The sequence below is a fragment of the Aegilops tauschii genome, chromosome 6, assembly GCF_002575655.3.
Source record: "Aegilops tauschii subsp. strangulata cultivar AL8/78 chromosome 6, Aet v6.0, whole genome shotgun sequence".
NCBI lineage: Eukaryota > Viridiplantae > Streptophyta > Magnoliopsida > Poales > Poaceae > Aegilops > Aegilops tauschii.
The window spans coordinates 167,151,360-167,159,466 of record NC_053040.3 but is presented as its reverse complement, the minus strand read 5'-3'; positions in this window follow the sequence as shown (position 1 = coordinate 167,159,466).

Genomic DNA, 8,107 nt, shown 5'->3' with positions numbered 1-8,107 from the left:
TTCTCTCCATATGAACCTATTTATATTCCGTACGTGCCACTGAAGAAAAAAAACTTTATTTATAAATGACGCGGCACCTACTACTCGTTCTCCTATAAACCTTACGCTTGGCATCTCTAAACTATTAACCTTGCGATTGGCTCTTCGCCTCTTCGGGAACTCGAGCAATAATGGTACTGCAGTATATATCATTCTGGCTATATGAGACCGAATGAATTGCTGCACGTCCACCACGTGGCGAGGGTCGAGGGGCGAGGGAGAGTGCGTACTATTACGTCCGTTTCAATATGGACTACATACGGAGCAAAATGAGTGAATCTACACTCTAAAATACGTCTATATACATCAGTGTTTGGAGTATGTACTAGTAGTTCATATTGAAATCTACTAAACGACATATATTCCAAACAATATGATAATCTCTCTAACCAAGGTAGGGACGAGGAGTAAACGGAGGGAGTACTAGTTCCTCGTCCTGCGAGCCACCGCACGCGTGGGCGAGGGAGCGGGCGTAAGGCGTAGTAAGCAAGCTTCACCTCATCCTGCGAGCCACCGCGCCCGTGTGCGGGGGAGACGGCGTACTAAGCAAGCTTCTCCTCGTTCTGTCAGTTGACGGGACACATCAAAAGTACTCCAGTGGATAGAGCCTTGCCTCTAAGGTAGGCCCCACATGGTTTGCCTCTTTTTTAACATAACGCGTCAAGTCGCAATTTGTTTGTTCACCCGTGGTAGACGATCCTCCCTCCATCTAGTTGATAACCAGTACACGTGTCAAGTTACCACATGGGCTGCCTTTTCGTATAGAAATGAGCTCCACCGTGTACCCGCGCGGGTGTGGTTGGGAAAGAGACGGGAGTACGTGCGCCGTGCGTGCACCTCTTCTTTTCGTGCACGTCCCCCACCTACGTGGGTGTGTGTGAGAGATACAAACCTAGACAAATGGCTTGTGCGCTCGTGAGTGTTTTTTGTTTTTTTTGGGGGGGAGGTTGATTTCGTGAATGTATTTGCGGGAATATGTGTCGATGACATCTCAGACAAAATTTTGCATGCAATGTGTGTGAAATGGAGGCCTATCCATATCATATATAGAGGGTCGGGCGATCCACGAGAAGAGAGGGAGGGGTCATAGATATCGATAGAGTCGAAGAGAGGATCAAGTGGGTGGGTGCGAGATCGATGAAGAGAGCCATCGAAATTGTGTGTGTGTGCAAGTGAAAGATATAGGGCGACTGACCTAGCTACCGGAACGTCAGAGGGCACAGGTCAAGTTTGTGTGTGGCAGGGAGACATGACTAGAGCGCTCGATGTATCGGTGTGTGTGTGTGTGTGTGTGTGCGAGGGGGTTGGGGGAGGGGTAGGCAGAGGCCTAATTATAGAGGTAGAACGAATCGTATATGTGTTGAGAAGGAGAGACCGAGCTATGTCTTGAGGGAGATCGGTCGACATCCATACATAACTAAAGGACGGGAAATAGGATGGGACAGAGAGAGAAGAGAGAGAGAGGGAGGGAGAGGGGTAGAGTGCTGGATGGGTGATGGAGTTGCTTCTCGAAGATGGTGGGAGAGGCCTACTAGACAAACTGAGGGTGGAACTACAATATTATCAATAAGAGTGGGGATGTGTTTCTGTGTGTGCCTGTGCGTGATAGATCTGTCGGGACACATCCATGGATGATGAAGGGGAACCATGTGTGTGGTAAGCAAACCTAACTAGACCGGTAGATCAATTGTTGTTTGTCGGCGGAAGGGAGAGACATAACTAATGAGGTAGATCGATCGACGTGTGGGGGAAAACGAGTTATAAGGACCTAGCTAGCTATATGTATAGCGGGAGATCGGTTGGTGTACGTCCATTTGTTAGAGGCAATTATAAGGCCCGGCGAGACGGATAGACAGAGAGAATGGAGCTAGGAGGTGGTGCGAGAGGCGCAGCTACTAGCTAGATAGGGGGAGGAGTGTGTGGTTGTGAGATCGATGAAAAGAGGGGCGAGAGTTTACACGTGTGTGGGACCGTATGAGAGACACGAGGCAAGGACACATAAAGGAGGAGATTGAAGGTGCGTGTGTATGTTGTAGGCAGACATCGCTGGAGAAGTTTATCGATCGGTGTGTGTCGGAAAGGAGTTGTGGAGACTGTGGGAGAACGACCTAAAGAAGAAGAAAAATGTGCGCGATGGATAGAATGCTGAGGGAGGGGGAGGGCGAGGAGGGCGTGTGCATGCACGAGAGAAAGTTAGTGGTAGCTACAAAGGTTAGAGGATTGTGTGGGTGTAAGAGACTAACAAAGATCATAATTTGATATGAAAGTGGGTTCATATATTTTAATAGGAGATCATAGTGTTTTAAACATATGCATGCATGCATATAGCGGTGATACGCATGTTGTGGTTTTGCACATGTTATACCATAATGTGATAATGCATGGCGTTTGCAACCCACAGCTAAATGTCGAACAATCTAAACCATACTATACATCAAACAATCTCACATTTTATTTGAATTTGTGATAATGTGTGGCGTTTGCAGCTTACAACTAAATATCGAACAATCTAAACAATACTATATATCAAACATTCTCACATTTTATTTGAATTTGTGGTAATGTGTGGTGTTTGCAACTCACATCTAAATACTTGTAGGCGTAGGGGGCGGGGCACCATACATAATGTGATAAACACACTATACATATGAGACATGGTTTAGTTTGTGAAGATCGAGCTAGAGCTTGAAATGTACTATGATTTGAAATCAACATAAAGTGGATTCAAAAAATCGAGTTCGAGTTCATATAGTACACATAGTACATATGTAACTCGAGACTAATCATGTGGTGTGCTGTGAAGATAATACACAAACGATGGTTTAACTTGACTATAATGACGATTGTAGATCTTATTAAAACATAGAAACAAACTCAAACGCTTTGACTTCACAACAATCATTATTGTAGATCTTATTCAAATAGAGAAACGAATTCAAATTAGTTCATATTGAAGCGGTAGTATATACGTTTGGAATGCACTAAAACGTTCATTTGAGTACTAGGTTGCATGCATTATACACGTAGGAAATATTTTAATTGAACATAACATGAATTCAAAGTTTTGAATGACATTTGTAGTGCGAATTGATTTGGTACATTACATGTTAGGCTTGTCCGAAAATTTCAACCCGCGCCTTGTTAGCCCAAAATATTTAAGATATATCTTTGTCTCGTTGTGCTCCGACAACTCCCTCCATCTCAACCCGCGCCGTGCTATTCCAAAATTACAACGCGCGCGAAAACTCCCACCTCCTGTGAAATTCCGACACGCGAAATGCCCGTGATACCCCTGAACCAAAAGAACCGCCTCAAATCGGTGGGGGTACTTTCGTAACTTACCCCACATTTTGGACAAGCGCGTCCCTAAGCCATGGTTCCCCACTCCCATCCCATCCGCCCACCCATTCGTACACCGAGGCCGGGAAAACCCGCGAAGCCCCACACCCTCCTCCGTCCGCCACCCAGCCGGAGCCTCTTCCCCGACGACGTCGCCCACAGCAACACCTCGACATCCCTCATCCACCGTACCGGATGAGGATCCGTCGTCGATCTGGTCGTCCCGCCAGTTCAGCCACCCCATCCTCCACCTCCAAGGAGCTGCCCCGACGTTCCCCTCGTCTTTCGCGCCACCTCCATTCCCACACCGTCGTCTTCACCTGCACCACCGGAAGAGCATCAGCATCACTGTTTCCTCGGATGAAGCTGCGGCCTAATCGGCGCCACCAAAGAGGTTGTACACTAATCACCGCATTTTCTTCTTGATTCGATCTCACGGTGCTGCCGGCGCTCGGTCCCGAGCCGACACGGCGCGGCTCCATCCACCGCGGCTTCGCCGGCCACTTCCTCCACGGCGTCGCTCCCTCGGCGGCGACGTCCACATCAGTAGGAGCTGCTGCTGCTTTAGCTCTCGCTCGCGCTGCTGCTCTGCTCTGCTCTTGCTCTCGGCCCCCTGCCTGGTCTGCTCTTGCTCGCGCTGCTGCTCTCGCTCTTGCTCTTGCTTGCGATGCTGCTTCGATTGAGCTACACTTCAGTCGACTGAATCGACTTTTGGGTCAGTCGATTTTCAGGGGGTGGGGGGCTCACCGGAGTTAAGGAAGAACCAGCCGTAGCGGGGAGGGGGGCTCGCCGGAGAAGTACCCCACTATCTATCTTAGGGTTCAGGGTGGGGGCGGTGGTCGCCGGCGGTGGTGGGGCGGTGGCGTGGGGATCGCCGAAGAAAAAGCTCGGCACGGGAGGGGCTAGAGGGATGGCCGGGGCGGCGGAGGACCGGCAGTGGGGAGTGTTTTCGGGGTGGGCGGGGCGGCGCACCGCCGGCCGCGGGCGGCGGGGGGCGGCTGTTTGGCCGGTGGTGGCTGGCGGCTCACGGGGGTGGAGGTTGAAGATGAACTGCAAGCCCTTGATTTCGTATCCAACGGCTGCAAAATCGACTGACCAGAGATGAAAAAGTCAGTCGACTGACATGTAGCCTCACCTCTAGTGCGTTCAGTTTCGATAGTAAAATTCAGTTTCCACAGCAAAATTCAGTTTCGACAGTTAAGTTCAGTTTCGACAGTTAAATTCAGTTTCGACAGTTAAGTTCAGAGATGAGCGGCTAATGTATACATCTAGCACTTTGTGGTTATGTATTTTACGTCATCTATTGGAGATGCTATTAGAATTCCACTCAGGTTAACGTTGTCTCTCTTGTCCTGATTCAGCCTCGGCGTCGTAGAACTCACCAGAGCTGCTCCAACGACGAAACCCTCCATCACAGCGGAGCAGTACCTCGGGCTCCATCTCCAGACGCCTAAGATCTTCTTCCCCTCCTCCGACAGCCAAGTCAGCCGGAGCATCCTCACCGGCCAACCCAATCACGCTGAGATCGACATGGCTTCACCAAAGAGGTTGTACACTTCTTGTGGTTTGACTTAATCTCACCATGCTTCTTTGCATCCTGTGATCTTCCAATTCTTGTGAAGCAAACACCCAGATTGGCAGAAATCCTGTGTTTTTAAATTCTCTGTTTTGCACGTGCATTCCTATCATATTCCTGTCTATTTCCTATCCCTGCATTGTTAGAATCCTCAAATTCAAACAAGCCCTTACACAATTACTTCTATTACAGATATGTGTCAAAGAAAACCTTGTGTGGTTTGTCCTGCTCCTGCGGTGCTGTGTTCCACCCCAGCTCAGCTGCTCCAACGATGGAAGGGTTCACCACAGCAGGGATCCGCTCTCCAGACTGTCTTTCGCCGCCTCAGATCTTCTTCCCCGCCGCCGGCAGCCACGGCAATTGCATTACCATCATCAACTGAGTAGATGACCCTGAGGACTACATGGGTCCGCAAGAGAGGTCGCACTCTTCCGTGTCTGCTTACGTTATGCATAGCTTAATATGATGACATGCTACTTTATCGTCGTGTTCACCTATTAGACTTCGACTCAGGTCCAAACTTATGCTGAAACTTGAGTTTTTAAATGGTTGTGGGGTACATATTGGGGCAGCAATCAGTACTATCTGTCTACTATCTAGTTAATCTCGGGTGTCTACTATGAGTTTCATGTTGGGTGCAAACAAACATTAAAGGAGCCATTATCTGTATTTTTTAACTAAAGCTATTCTCTGCCTGCTATCATTGGTTTTGGGTCTATCCACAGTTTGCTACCATCACTCTGGATTTGTGCATGCACTCCTTGCATAATCTCACTATGTTTTATTCCTATGCATGTCAGTTGTTGTACACAATGGAACTGAACATGTAGAGCAAAAGAGACGAGGCTTGCATGGCAATAAAATTTCATGCAGGCATCGCTCCATGGTGGGCGCAAAGGCAGGCCCCCCTTCACCCATTTCAGATCGTAATCAAGAGGAAGATAACTATTCTCAGGGGGATTCAGAAGCAGAAGACCACTCCTATTTACCCCATGAGGTCTTCGCTCTAACTTGGCATGCTGATGTTGGTTATATCATGCATATGGTGCCTTGCATTGCTTACTTTATACATCAAATATGTCAACTGCTTAGTTTAGACATGCTTTGTGTGAATGCCATATGTTTAGTTTATTCATCGTTTATGTGAATGATGCAATGCCATCTTGTTTAGCCAGGCATCATATATGTGAATTTTGCAATGCCATCCTGCTTAGCCAGTCATCTTATATGTGAATTATATCAGGCCATCCTTTTTTTCGTTACGTATTACATTTGTCAACAATGTTAGTACATTCAACAACTCTTCGTGTGCATCAGCCATTTGACACGGTGATGGAAAATTCTGGAGTGAAAACAAGGTCTTCAGAGCAGACTATGCTATGTGACAAAGCGCATATCTCGCTGGTTACGGATAGCTCCTCAGAGCAGGATTCAGAGATAGATGACCAGTCCTATTCCCCCCCCCCCCGAGGTGCATGCTCTAACTTGGCAGGGTTATGTTGCTCATATCGTGCGTATGGTATCTTGCATTGCTATGTCATTTGCTTAGTTTAGACATGATTTGTGTGAATGCCACCTGTTTAGTGTCTAATTACCATATATGTGAATTATGCAATGCCATCTTTTTGCAAGACATTATATATGTGAATTATGCAATGATATCTTGTTGCAAGGCATTATATATGTGAATTATGCAATGCCATGCTATTTAGCCAAGCGTCATATATGTGAATTATATCATGCCGTCCTTTTTTGTATTTCTCATTGCTTTTGTCGACAATGTTTGTATATTCAACTGCTCTTCCTGTGCATCAGCCATTTGAATTGGTGATGGAGAAATCTGGAGTGAAAACAAGGTCTTCAGAGCAGACAATGCTACCTGGTGAAGCAGATATGTTGCTGGTTACAGATAGCTCTTCAAAGGAGGATTCAGAGGCAGATGACCAGTCCTATTATCGCCCTGAGGTGTATGCTCAAACTTGGCAGGGTTATATTACTCATATCATGCATATGTTGTATTGCAATGCTTAGTTTTTACATGATATACACGATATTGAATGCCATCTCCTTAGTTGACACAGCATATATGCGATTGCCCTCTGCTCACTTCCTTAGTATATAAATCATATAGTTGAATTATATGATGCCATGATGTTTACATAGACAGCATGTATCTGAATTATGGCATGCCAACCCATTTTCTAAAGACATAATATAGTTATATCATCTCATCCTGTTCACATAGTCATCATATTTTGAATTATGTCATTCTATCCGTGAATTATCATGCCATCATGTTTCCATCGACGGCATGTTTGTGATTTATGGCATGCCAACCACTTTAATAGACACATCGTATAGTTATATCATGTCATCTTGTTTACATAGTCACCATATTTTGAAGTATGTCATTCTATCCTGTTTAGTTAGCCATCATACATGTGAAATTGTGTCATGCTATCCTGTTTAATTAGCCATCATATATTTGAAATTATGTCCTGCTATTCTGTTTGGTTAGAAAACATAAATGTGAATTATTTCATGGCCTTTTTCTTCCCTACTATCCATTGCACCTGTCTATCTTACAATGTCTGTACATTCAATTACTTTTCTTGTTTATCAGCCATTTCAATTGGAGGGGGTGATGGCAGTATCTGTGGGAGTAAAAACACGGTCTTTAGAAAAGATCGAGCTACATGTCGATGCAGATAGAACCACGGTTGTACTTGCCCAAGAACCAGCCCCACCACACATAAACCAGACTCACGCAGATTGTACCCCTACCCAGTTGGACAGAGAACCAGCTACACCCCTTCTAACCCCAACCCCAGCAGATAGTAACCCAGTTCCCGTTGACACAGCACCGTCTCCACCACAGAGCACCCAAACACGAGCAGTTAGTAAGGCAACTGCAGTGCCCAAAGCACGAGGACCACCACTCCGAACCCAAGTCAACGCTTAAAGCAGAAGAAGAATTGTTCTCAGGTCAGGTTCCGTAGCTATGGTTCATACTACTTTGCTCTTGCATCACTGTATTTACTCATACCAACTAATTTCAAATTTGAAGGATGCAATTGAAACTCCAATGGCGCAACAGGTATGTTTTAAACCTGTTTCTTTAACGTGTTTGCTGTTGTAACTTGCTCTATGTTG